This window comes from Lactuca serriola, chromosome 6, assembly GCF_051521515.1.
Source record: "Lactuca serriola cultivar US96UC23 chromosome 6, Lser_US96UC23_V15, whole genome shotgun sequence".
Classification (NCBI taxonomy): Eukaryota; Viridiplantae; Streptophyta; class Magnoliopsida; order Asterales; family Asteraceae; genus Lactuca; species Lactuca serriola.
In genome coordinates, this window is record NC_136413.1 from 83,866,442 (window position 1) to 83,881,161 (window position 14,720).

The following is a 14,720-nucleotide window of genomic DNA, read 5'->3' on the forward strand; positions in this document are numbered from 1 at the left end:
GATCTATGCTCGTTTAAAGCTACTAAAGCTCGAGCTCGAGCTTGTAGAACATATATGAAGCTTGGGATTGGCTCGTTAAGGCTCATTAAGGCTCGTTTCTCCGTAAAGCTCGCTAAAGGTCGGGATCGACTCATTATTTTCATATTTTATTAATATATAAGTAGTAAATAAAATATATAAAATAAAAACAAATTCTACAAAAACTCGTTTCAGCTCACGAAATCAAACGAGCTCGTAAGTGTAGGCTCAAGATGAGGCTTGTTTGTTAAATGAGATTTATTCTAGGCTCAAGCTCAGGTTCGGGCCTGTTATGGATCGACTCGTTTCGAGTTTCTAATGATCCAATCCCAAGTAGCTCACCAGTAGCTCGACTCATTTATTACATCCTTAGATACAAGCTAGGATCATGCTCACTTGGCTGCGGTGGAAGTCACATTAACCTCGGTTATATTGTTAACGCCCCTATACACTATGAAAATACATGAAAACATGGGCGGTCTTGAAGTGGTGATACTAATTGAGAGCAGGGCAACTCATAACTTCATGTCACAACGCTTGTTGATATGTTAAAGGCTATTAGTGTCGGGTAACATGTAAGGAGTAATGTTTGGTAATGGAATGGTGTAAGGAAGCAAAGGCATTTATAAGAAGATGATTCTCGCATTACACGAACTACGGGTCATAGATGATTTCCTGCCACTAGAGTTAAGCATCACCAATGTCATACTGGGTATTAAATGGCTGCGAAAACGAGGGATATGATTGTCAATTGGAAAGATCTTACCATGATACTGTGGAAAGGGAATAGAGTGTAAAGAGTGTTACACCGGTGGGAGATCTGAGCTTGTCTAGGACTCCGATTTCTTTCAAATCATACTTGAGGCCGTTATTAAAAGAACAATATGAGTTTATTGTACAGCCAAACCGTTTAGCACGAGAGCCAGAGGTCACCGAACCGAGTAAGTTTTTTGGGGTAGCCAAGGCCCTGATCACATAATTCAAGAACGTGTTTAATCTACCAGCCGGACCACCTCCCTATCATAGTAATGAACACAACATCACATTACAACAAGGAACGACCCCGATAAGCATACAACCTTGTTGGTACTTCTAATGCGCAAAAGGACGAATTCAAGAGATTACTACATGCGATGCTGGAAGTTGGTATGATTGTATGATTCAACCTAGGACCGGTCCTAATTCCATCCCGGTACTATTGATTAGGAAGAAGGATAGTAGTCGGAGTTTTTGTGTGGATTATCAGGTCGTGAACAAAGCAATCATACTTAGATAAAGTTTGGATACACGTATTCGATGAATTAGTAAATGGTTTGCACATGGGCACTATCATTTCGAAAGTGGATCTAAAAATCGGATGTCATCAAATTCACATGAAAAAGAGGATGTACTCTAAATTGCTTTTTGTAACTACGAAGGACACTATGAATTCTTGGTAATGCCATTTGGGCTAAGTAACACACAACACACAAACCACTTTCTAATCCTTGATGAATGAGGTATTTCGACCGTCTATATATAAGTTCCTTCTAGTATTTTTTGATAATATACTCGTATATAGTCTAACCATGGAAGAACATTGAGATCACCTCGAAATCGTTTTACATCATTGAAGGAACGTCACTTGTCTACAAATAAAAAGAAGTGTTCACTCACATAAGATCATAATATAAGATTAAGGATCAAGGAAACATATTGTTTCAAGGGAGCTAGTGGATGTTGACCCGATCGAGGTCACAATGATGTTAGAGTGATCGGCTCCCAAAACGTTACATATGTTTGGGTTTTTTTTTTTTTTTTTTGGACTGAGTGGGTACAAAAACATTGTACAAGGTTTGGTAAGATTGAGTGGCCCGTAACTGTAACTAACTGAGCAACTGAAGAAAGATAATTTTCATTGGATTGAGGAGGCAACATGCGATTTTCTACAACTCCCACTACTAGAAAAAAAGGTTTTCCTTGTCTGTCATAGATGCCTATACATGACAGACAAATGTCTGTCATTGAAAGCCATGTCATAAAGGAAAATGACAAAATTTAGGTTTGTCATGAACATTAGGTTTGTCGTATTTTCAGAAAGTTGAAAACTGTTCTCGTTTTATCCGTTGTGTGGATAAGTCCGGGAAATAGTATGACTTCGTTGAAACACAAAAAATGAAAGGACACTTTCTTCTTCATTCTCTCTCAAAATTGATTCTGTGTTTTGTGCCTAAAATCAGAATCGTTTCTTCAGGAATTATCCTAGTTTGGATTTCGTGATACCCAAGGCAATTAGGGTCGAAATATCAAACAAGGAAAGTGTATCACACGATTCCTGTTTGTGATCCAGATTTCCAATAACCCAATTTCAAAACTCCCCAACACAAATTACACTAACATTCACAGCCAACTAATAAGCCAAAGGGACTTTGTACCTATCATGGTCTTCATAGATAGATTAGAGAAGAAGAGAAAGAGAGGCTGAAGAAGCTACATGGACCAACACATGATTTATTAGGAAAAAAAGTATACTGTGAGTCTATGAGCAATATGCCATTTTAAAGCCTTGTTTTATCCCTATTAACACTTATAGAATGGAAGGAAAACGTAAACAAGGGCAAATCTATAACAATTATAACTCTTAGTCAAATACTTTTGGGCCCATTTTTTTCAAAAAGTTTTGCCTATAGTACTCATGAATATGACAAAAAAGAGGAATATTTTGTGCACCCAAGTTACAAAGCAAACAATTAGGGTATGTGCTTATATGAAGTCGAAACTACAAAGAAACTAAGTAAAATCAGAAACTAGTGTCATAGAACAGGGAAGACATTCATCTCAAAAGCTATTGTTCAGAAATCAGAAATAATAAGAAAACAAATTAAATGATATTCTTATGAAACTAGGGTTTATTCTGAGGTTTTAGTGTTAGAGTAGAAAGGTTCAAGATGTTACTTCTCAAGATATAATAAAGTTGAGTGACTGGTGTCGGATGGCGATGAAGAAGAATCAGATCGCGAATCAGTGGCAGAAATGACAATGGCGTGACCGGTAGGGCAGTGGCAAGTGAGCGAGTGGTGAAACGAGGATGGAAATGGTGAGGCGGTAAGTCCATTTCTTGAGTGGAGCAACCCTAATCGATTGTTGTTTGCTTTGATTTCTCGTGGTGTTGATGCTTTTGAATGATCATACGAGCTTTGAGGGTATACTAACTCTAATCGTATAATCACTATAAAGTGGAAATAAGAAGCCACATTTGTTCAATGGACTTAAAACGCAATACGAAGCCTAGTGCAATGGTTAAGGCACAATTGTTGCTTTCTTGAGTTCTCATGATCGAAACTAGCTTCCACCGTTACGTATGTTTTTATTTTCGTTGTGCTTTACGCCTACGCTATGTATTATATATTAATGTTGTGCGATATTGATAGGACTAGCATCCTCTTCAGTTGGTTAAGTCGATTCACCAACAAGTAAGAATCTTGCTTTCAACACTTATTTTTAATATTCCTTTGGCAGCTTAACCTATATCAATAGAAATTCTTTCTTAAAGTTGGAACTTGTCCCTCGTTGCTATTCATATGAAAGTTGAGCAAACTCAATCTCTTATATAAAGCAAACCCCAATTTCTCAATTGTCAAAGTTTGGTTTGGAATGGGTTTGGGTTTAAACCCGAAACAGATCAAGTAAAACCGAAAACCCAAGAAACCAAACCCGTGGTTCACTCTTTAGGTTTTTTTAGAGTATTCATCAAAATAGGATTTTTTTTTCTAAACACTATCTTTTTGTTTTTTTTCCTCACACCAAAGTGGAGCTTTTTCAAATTGGTTTTCACGTTTTTTTTCGCTGCTTTGTCATTACTTTTTTTTTGTACTAACCTAGTGGTTTATTAGTGTTAATATTTAATTTATATCTTTTAAAATTGCTTCAATTTTTTTCCTACTATATAGTGCTTATGTACTTGTTGACATAGCATCATTATATTATTGTTTGCTATTACTAACTTTTCCTTATAGTATTGACGGAAAAAAATCATTATAACTTACTCTTTAAAATACAACATAAAATTACGACATATATTTTGGTTTATCGAAAATAATTGATATTTTATGATATATGACTTAAATTTTATGACAGACTTTTATGCCTGTCATAAAAGTGTTGTACGCCGTAATTCGTCTGTCAAGAAAAGCCTTTTTTCTAGTAGTGTCCAAACAACAATGATATAAATACCGGTCTTGGTAATACTGTATTTTACCCAAGGAATTCATTATGGAAACCGATGCATCATGCCTTGGGTTGGGGGCAGTCCTCATGCAAAAAGGAATACCAGTGGCCTAAGGCCAAATACAGTTAGGTCCTTGGTACTGGTTCTCGGCACAAGCCAGTTTAGGAAAGAGAACTAATAGCGATAGTATTCGTCATTCAAAAGTGGCATCCATACTTGGTGTGAAAGTGTTTCATACTTCAGGCAAACCAACGAAGATTTAAATGTTTGCTTAGAACAACAAATCATTACTGAGGAACATCAAAATTGGATGTCCAAACTATTAGGATATAATTTTGAAATTCAATATAGTCCCAAAAAAACACAACTCATATACATTCATGAAAGGGGACATCGTGAACCTTCGGTACCGTTTCAATACCATGGGTAGTCTAATGGAATGAGGTTTTGTGAGAGCTGTCCTGGGCTCGAGAATTGTGGATAATAAGGCGACATGTTCGAGAAGGGACTTCCACACCACCGAGGCTTAGTGATGAAGGTGACTGAATCCTTTATCAAAGTTGTTTAGTGCTGCCTCGATCATCATCTTGAGTTCCTTGTCTAATTCATGAGTGACGTGCGAGTGCAATTATGGGACATTCAGGAGTACAAAAAACTTACCAACAAATGGCAAAGGAAGTATATTGGGAGGGTATGTGTAAAGGCATAGCAAGAATAATGGTGGAGTGTGACGTGTGTCAACACCATAAATATTTGACAATGGCATCGGGAGGATTGTTGCAACCCTTAGAATTACCAAAAAAATGTGTGGGTGGACGTGACAATAGATTTTAAGATTGGGTTGCCAAGGTCAGAGAGTTACAATGTCATTTTTGTTGTAGTGGACTGCTTGAGTAAGTACGTGCACTTTGTTCCATTGGACATGTCTATAAGCATCACCAATAATATGAGAATTAATTAATGGGGGGGGGGGATTTATCTTTTTATCGTCTAAGTAAAGTTGATATTTTATTGAAATTGTTAGTACTTAACTTTTATTTAAATGTTAGATTTGGATTAGGTTTGCTGGGAAACTGGTATTTATAGGGTCCGACATTATTTGATGAATAATTAGAATTTTATTTTGAATCTAATACTTGTGGATACCTTCCTGTTTCTTGAATTATATAAATTCTACCTGGTTCTCATTATAACCCTCCTATGATGTGTATGACCCTCCTATGATGTGTATGAGTGTACCATCCTCAACAACGTATCTTCTTCATTGGTGTTGTCACCCTCATTGGTATTGTTCTTTGTGTTGGTCTTTTTCTCAATGTGCTTTGGTACAAGCCTATCCTTTTTTCTTCTTCAAAAATGACATCTGTTGTAACTTTGATTTTACTAGTCTTGGGATCGAGTAACTTATAGGCCTTAGATTCAATGCATAAACAATCCTAAGAGTACATAATCCACACTCCTTCCATAAAGCTTAAGTCTCTATTGTTGTGCACTTGTGGTACATGAAATATAACATAGGGTTGGAACTTAGAAAACGTCTTCCAAAATCAAAAACTATTTTTTTTTTGTTTTTTTGGGAAAAAAAAAGGTTAAAAAGACCTTTTTATGTCTTTTGTCTTCTGAAAAACAAACAATATTTTTGTCAAATGTCTTTTCCGCCCACAGACATAAAAGGTCAAAAGGATATTTTTTTCAGAAAACAAACACCACCTTATCATTTGTTGAATGGAGATCAAACAAGACTAAACTGAGGTTGTAGTTAAATAAACAACATAAACATGTTGATTGCACCCATTAAGGTCTTAATAATCAGGCCTTTGAGGCGATGAAAAATCTTACACATTCCTTTTGTCAAGATATTATGACCACTTTCTTGTAATCGTGACATACTATGATTTGTTCCTCAACTATGGAATATAGTACATATCACAAACATTAGGATTGATTCCATTCAATTTTGATCTTAGCATTATCATAACCAGTCATGTTCATTAGTTCATTATTATTTTGTTTCCAAGTTTCACTATGGTCGTGTTACTATCATACAGAGTACTTGAGAACCATGATTGATCTCCACTCATGTGGTTCACTCAAGTGGTTCAAACATCTTAGGGGGTGTTCTAGATTTCATTTAAAAAGAACTTATTGACTTATTGGCTTTTTGAAAAGTCAATAAGTTCAAAAAAAAGTGGTTGTTAATGTAATAAGGACTTTTAAAATAACCTCATAATCCTTTCAAAAAGGAGATTTTAATAAGTTAGGATTTCTAACATTTAAAAACTTCTTATAACTTTTTGGTTGTAAAAGTCAAATTCTCCTTAAAACATGTATAAGCTAAGACAAATACTTTTTAACCTATTGACTTATTGACTTTCTCACCACAAAAACTAATCCAAACACTTTTTAAAAAACTCATTTTCTCACCACCATAAATCAATAAGTCCTTTTGCCTAAAAGTCCTTTTAAGGTTCAAAATGAAATCCCAAACACCTGCTCAAAATCAGGGAACCATCATATATGTTCTTAACTTCTTATGTGTAGTCCACTAGAAGCAGTTCACTTTCTCCTCCTTCCTCTTCAAGATGGCAGTATAATTAGTCTCCCGGTTCCACAACCTCTGCCAGCTTGTGATAATAAATCAGGGGCGGATTTAGGGGGGGTCACCGGTGGCACCGGCAACCCCTCATTTTTCCGGCCGTAGTGGAAAAATTTTCGAAAATTTTTAAATTTTTTATTTTTTCTATTATTGGGCAACCCCTAACTTTCCCGTGCAACCCCTACTATGAAATCCTGCATCTGTCCCTGTAATAAATACATGCTAGTGGACTTGTTAATGGAAGCACAAGAGAAATACTTGAGAAAGAAGGTATGTTATTAACACTGATTTCAGTTGGTGTAGCAAAGCAATTATCGAAGATCATGATGTCTTGATGGCATTAGTGATCTTATCGGTATTGATATACTAATCATATATGGCAGGTTTGTAAAAGTCATTTCAGTAAATGAATTTCACTCTATGGTAAAATATCATGGTAATAATTTCTTAGTATCATGTTTCGCATTTATGAGTGTTGATAACTAAAATCCCTAATAAATACACCATAGAAATAAATTTCTCACTATCGTGTGGGTACCCCCCCCCCCCTTTATTTCCTTTCGGATTGCCGATGGCAGAGCTTCACGGTGATGTCCTTCCGCATATACTGAAAAGATTGAATGTGAGGGATCTAATCCGATGCAAAAGTGTAAGTCTTGGGAAAATTTGATCTCCGACTTTGGTTTCATTAAATTCCATATGAACTATAGTTATCAAATTGATTACAAAAACAATGATATAGATAGGAGGATTGTTATGTCAAGGGTCTCTTATCGCAACGGGTCGCGTGTTTGTGATGTTGATGACATATTATTTGATGATCGTGATTGTCATCTTCTTGGTTCTTCCAATGGACTTGTATGCATCTCTTCTTTTGCTTTTCAACTTGTAGTAGCCAATCCCTCAACTAGAGAGGTTCAAACACTACAAGAGCCTCAAATTCTTGATACCAAGCATTTATGTTGGGGTTTTGGCTATGATTCATCTACGGATGATTACAAGGTTGTATTAGGGTTCCTTAAACGTGTTGGTTGGACATGTTTTCAAGTGTTAAGTTTGAAATCAAATGTTTGGAAACTAATTGGAGATGTAAAGTATTCGTTTCTTAGTAGGATTGGTATCTTATGCAATGGGGCACTTCATTGGATTATGAAAGATTCTTCATCTCCAAATAAGAAGAGAGTCATTGCTTCGTTTCGGCTATCTGAAGAAAAATTTATCAAACTTTCCGAACCTGATGATGAGCGATATGAATCTGGTGTTGCTAGCTGCCCAAATATGAATTTAGGTATTATCAAAGATTGTTTATGCGTATCTCCTTGTGATGGGTTTAATGATAACTTATGGATGCTGAAGAACTACAATGGAAAGCTGTCTTGGGAAATGTTTGAAAAGGAGTGTGATATGAACTTAGCTTTACAATGCTTGAAAGAGCAGGAACATTACATTCCTAACAAGAGAACTTTGTGTCGTGATATGCTGTTCTACAAGACTAGGGAGTATATTTGTGCCCCTATCTATATGGAGAGTCTTGTATCTCCCTATGTTAATGGGAGGCCAAAGAGAAAGACACAAGAGAGTAATAGCAAGAAGAGTTGTAAGGTGCGTTCATTTTGTTTATCATATACTACAAACTGTGGAGTTATATCTGGATTCTGAATTCTTATTAATGTTTATGATGATTCCTGTACATCCCTAAAAAACTGTGTTGATCTTGGCCTCATAGCTCAATCTTCATGTTTACTCATGGGATGCTTTCATTTTCTTTTGTAATATATGAGGTCTGCAAATGGACATTATCTATAGTTTAAAGTTTTGATCATGGAGCATACTTAAGTTTACTAGTATTCAAGAGGCTTGGAACTCTTCCTGAATTCACTTATATTCTGTTATGACCAAAGATACCAACTACTAACACTAACCACTCAACTAAGCCTACTTTACTGATCTAACAGTAAAAAGACCTTATTGCCCTCACTGCTCTACTTAAGCCACAACTGACAGGACGAAACGTAAGCCTAATAAGAAGTGTAACAGACTCATTACCTTCACCCAGTATACATTTGGCCTTCATTTATTTGTATTCTTGCAATGCACTTCAATTGCAACTATTATTTACTCTTTGAGTCTGGTATATATAGTGTTGACTGTTCACTGACTTCCCCTTTTGATTTCTCAGTTGATTAAGCGAGACCCTATGCTTCCAGGAGCAAGTGGCTAAGTTTGAGGCTGTTGAAGCAGTTTGGATGACATGGCATTGCTTGTTCTCTCTGCCATAAAGATAACTTCAGATAGTTTTTAGTATCTTATGTTAATAAATTCTGTTTGATGGATTTCAAAAACTTGTGTTTGATGGATTTCAGAAACGTATGTTTGATGTTTTTAAAGTGTTATGAATTCTTACTTTCTAGTGATATCGTGTGTTATGATATTAACAAATACTATGAATAAAAGTTTTAACCATCTTGTGGAAAGCATTCAACAAGAAAAGTTGGGATAGATTTTCTCATAAAAGTGTATTCCTTCATTTAGATTTCTGTATTTCTTTAAATCACATTAGTATTATTGATGCATGTTACTATTTTAATTCTTAATTATTTTTTATGCAGGATCTACTCATGTTCATATAGTTACTGCATCCTGGTTCTTGATTGTCATGTCATTTCATTTTCTATATCTTCATTTTCTTAAATTTCTTATGTTTGATCTTTTCATTTTCTGCAAGTATACCATCAATAAACCAGCTATAATACGCTCTTGGGGATATGTTCTTTGTCTTGCAATATTGTTATGCTTGATATGATTGAATTTGTTAGGATGGTCAACATCCAACACTTGGTTCTCAATCAAAGTGCCACTTCACTGATTCCAACCTAGTGGACAAACAATAGAGATAATTTTTTGTTGAATAAAGTCCATTAATAAACAATATGTTGCATTTTTTAAATGTTGAGTTTGTGTAATGTTTTTTTTCTACTGAATGTAGGTGGATCCCAAATGTAAATACATGATATTAGAAGATTATCAAGATACTATTTTCATACAAAGTCTTGGATTCTATAGAAACGTTTACCCGTGTATAACATTCTAAAACTACGGCTCAACGTTCGTCTGTGACATATTGAACTTAATGGGTCATAGCACCAAGCAATTATAGGACAAAACCTTTATTTTTGGATTGCAGACACAACTATTACTTTACGTTAGAGAAATATATTACAATTGATGTTAAAGTATAAACTCATTATGTGTAATTTTGGTTAAACTCATTCATTTCTTGAAAAATACTATTTCTTGAGATACTATATGATTAGGGCAGGGATTCACATTGGCTCGACTGTGAATGATAGTCAATAAAACTTGGATATCAAATTAGATCGCGTTATACACGATTTGTAATTACTATTATGACCTGTAATGCAATTATACGTGGAAAAATCTACTTGGGAATTATTCACTTGAAAAACAACTTCAAGTTTGGCTGTAAAACAGGAAGTCGAGCACTAAACAAGCGTATGGCTAGTTTGTTTTAGAATGCAAGAGTTAGACCCTAGGCTTCCTGATCAAATCCTGTATGTATACCAAAAATTTCATTAAAGTGGATCAGCAGTATTCGATATTGGCAGCTTGCCTTAAAGCCATCAGTAGCAGCCTTCACTACCTACACTTTTGGCACCAATGTTTCATGACCTAGGCTTCAAAATCTATGCCTTTCAGGGCTTAAATACCTACGCCTTCAAGACCTAGACTTCAAAGGCATCTTAAGGATCTGCGCTTGGAGGCCTTCATGACCCCTAGACCCTACCATTCGTTGTGTCAACGATCATATTAGTTTATATGAGTGTACACTGCATGCTCCCTAACTCTTACTTGAGCATAACCTAAATACCTTTTAGATATATGGGTAAATACCAATTACCTTAAATGCTTGAATAAAAATAACTATATGGTGTGGAACTCAATGCTACTTAGCTGTTTAAAATATATTAAACTGAACTGACTTTTAAAAGCTCTTAGAATATGAGATCCGGTTTTTTTTTTTTTTTTTTTTTTTTTTTTTTTTTTTTAAATTAGGAGTAGAGCCATTTGTAAAACTGTTGGTTTGAAAAGTACATACCAAGCGTTTGTAGTCCAACGGTTAGGATAATTGCCTTCCAAGCAATAGACCCGGGTTCGACTCCCGGCAAACGCATTTTTTAATCTAGCAAAAGAATGTGTATGCTCGTAATCTTATCATCCCATGCATGAAATTGGATTATTGGACTTCCTTGTTTTCTTTAACTTATTAAACCAGAACCACCCAACTCCATGTAATTTCCTTTTTTTATTATCGTTCATAACCCATCAAATAAAAAGGAGAATTTGTGATGCAAAATTGAATAGAGACCACTTATGCCCCTGCATCAGAGTATAATTACGTGGCTGTCAGATTGATGTTCACTACAATAGGGTTTTGCGTTTCCTCACCAAAGCCAAGGAGGAGTCTTAAGAATATGCTTTAGTCATGTCAAATAACTTTCTTTTTATGTTCTTTATTAGTTACTTAGGAAGCTAACTACTCATACTTGAATATTTAGGAAGTTGAATACTCCTGATTCTCTATAAATGTAGTTCATGATTGGTATTCCCTCCTTAGTATACCATATGCCAAGGGCGTATTATGTTTCTCACACTACTAGAAGAAAGACTTTTCTTGAGAGACATTGAGTGTAAATACCTATACATGACAGACATATGTCTGTCAAGGAAAGTCATATCATAAATGAAAACCATACACAACATGCATTTATATTTACGACTGACTTTGTATGTCGTAATTTGTAACAAGTTTGTAGTGCTCGAAAAAACCCAGCGAACTTAACATTTTGTCTAAAAAGTCCAACAAAGTTCCAAACCGTTCAAAAAATCCCAATTTTGTTTTGTTTAAGTTCATTGAGGTTTTTTTTTGAACAATCAAAACATGATTAGAGTTTCGTAAACGTTTTGGAAACTTTGTTGGTCTAACAAGTCATTTTCCCGATACGGTAATAAGCCACGTAATCTATTTCTCTTATTTAACTTTTAGGAAAGTGTAACTTAGTTGAGTTTTTTAGACAAAATGTTATGTTCGTTGGATTTTTTTGGACAGACAAAACATGATTGGGGTTCTTTGAACAGTTTGAAAACTTCATTGGGCTTGTAAATCATTTTCCCTTTCCATTTTAGGACTTACCATTACGACATATTTTGTATGTCATGAGTTTTGACATAATTTTATGATATATATATATATATATATATATATATATATATATATATATATATATAAAACAAAAATGCACATTTAATGTCTCATAATACAAAAAAATAAAAATAAATCATAAATATAGAAAAAGACAATCCATTACACAAACCATAATGTCAAATACAAAATTATATCATTACATTTTTATGAATTCTTCCATATTATATGTAAAATTAATTTATATGTTTAACTCTGTTCTGTACAATGTAATGACTCATTCCATTCAATTCCTTGTTTGATTCCATCATACTAAACTGTACGTTTATAATCAATCGACATTAGGTGGGCCACCTGTAAATTAACACATGACAAATTCACAAATGAGATTATGATTATCAAACAAAAGAACATAGAATAAGGGTCTTTCCGTAATTAGCCATTACACAACACACCTTCTCAGGAATGGCATAGTACTGCAAGTTATGCTTCTCGATAAACTCAAACAGACCTGGCTTCACAAGCTGAAAAAAAGAATTTGATAGATTAAGAAAGAAAATTAAATGCTATATTAAAGAAAGAATGGATGAGTGAGTGCTTACATCGGCATAAAGTGTAAAAGCCTTCTCATATTTCGCATCAATTTCATACAAAACCGCTAGTACATAAACAAGATAGGAGATGTGGCTAAACAAGATAAGAGGATGTGCTCTGGATACTCAAAACTTCTAGAACAGTCTGCAGTCCAGATCTTGAAGGTACAGCATTCTGAAACATTCTTTCAGGCTTTTCATTAAACCCTAAACCCTGATTGATTAATCATAGAATATAGATTAACCTTTACTAGGGGTGTAACTGATGATGATATTAAGCGAAGATTGTAGCTGAAAAAAACATATATTATATATCATAAAAATGAACTTTTACAAATATAATAATAATAATAATAATAATAATAATAATAATAATAATAATAATAATAATAATAACAAATTATTAAAAATGTGGAACACAGACCCGCCCTCGAGAATAACAAGCAATTTTCCATTAGATAAAGAAGTCAGTATTTTGGTCATCTGTGCATAACCAACAGGGGTCACCTGAAATGAAAGATATAAACTTTCAAGTTAGCAAGGGCATTTACGTCTTTTGCACACACAATATATTAAGAAAATTGAAAGATATATGAAAAGCTTGCTTAGACCACAACATCCAAGGGGGTCGCCCCTTGCAGCATCAAATCCAGCTGAAATGATTGTGATATCAGGGGCAAATTCGTCCGCTGAAATTAAGTGAGATTTTAAAAGTAAAAACTCAGTCGTAGAGAAATAGGAAACATAATAAACATTAGGTAGAGTCTTCCATGATCACATACCCACAAAAGGAGATTTCACCAAAACATTTTGATCTGATAAAATTGTTTATTCGTAAAAATGTTGACAAAATCTGAAATGCATTGTCACACAAGACACTATCAAATGATCAACAAAACTACAAAAACAAATTCTGAAATAAGCTTAACAGACACGCTTAATCAAGATTTTAGTCACATCAATTGTGAGAAATCATAAAGCTCTGGTGCAAAAAAGTAAGGTAATCTGTGTTTTCGCCTATTTTTCCATTAGCAATTGCAATCAGATAATACTTTGACTTAATGAGGTCTGTATTTCGGAACATTAAATATATCTGTTATGGTTCCAAAGTGTTATCATCTCATTTGAGTCAATCAATTTATTTGTTTCTACAAGAGAACACATGGTCACTTTATAAGTGCAAGCATTGACCAATAACAAACTCAATTCAAGAAACTTAACCACAAAATAGAGTAAAAATCAGCTCATTTTCGGTAATTGCTATCAAGTAATATAAAGAAGAACAGCATCACTAAAGTTGAGATTTATGATGACCAGTTTGACCCCAATGTCAAACAAGAACAATTGTAGCTGGATAGATTATTTAAACGATAGAGAAACTAGATTAAATTACTTCTTCTAGAATATCATAGGCATTAACTTAACTATTAATTAAAATTTGAGAACTGAGAATCGAATCAAAATAGATAACATAGTAAAGAGATTGAAAAACATACCAATAGCAAGTTTTTCTTCTCTTGAAGATCATGTGCAAGATTTTCTTGATGATAATTCAGTAATGGCTACGGAATCTCTGCCGTTTCACGTCAAAAGATTTTGGGAAAAGGGTTACATCTGATCTACTGAAAAATTTAACAGAACGAATTTCAAAGTTGAATAAAAGAACTGTTTGACCTGATTTGATCATATATTAGGTAAAAAAAATGGTAAAAGGGAACAACTGGAGGAAGAGGGTTAGGGATTTTAGAAATTTGAAAGCAAGTTTTCTGATTAGTGAGTCACAATGTAAAAGAATGGAAAATGACACTTTTACATTTTTTTCCCTTCATTGGTTAATATATAGAAAATACCAATTACCGTTTATAAATTTGCTAACCATGCATTGTCATTTGAAGAGATTACACTGAAGTTCATTGTATTCCCCCTCATAAAGCTCTGGTGCCATGAATTCCAAAGTACCTAAACACATCAAATTTTGAAAATAAAATATCAAAAAAAGAAAAAAAATGTCAAAGGGAATAAGGTAAAAGGTGTGGACCTGAACTTACCAATGACACTGTGAGCAGAACGAGCATTTTCACAAGA

General features: G+C 34.3%; 1 non-coding gene across 1 annotated transcript; it reads left to right on the forward strand.

Moving 5' to 3' along the window:
* Positions 1 to 10,941: 10,941 nt before the first annotated feature.
* Positions 10,942 to 11,013, forward strand: TRNAG-UCC (transfer RNA glycine (anticodon UCC)). The gene has a single exon. It is a non-coding gene; the product is annotated as a tRNA-Gly (tRNA).
* Positions 11,014 to 14,720: the final 3,707 nt, after the last annotated feature.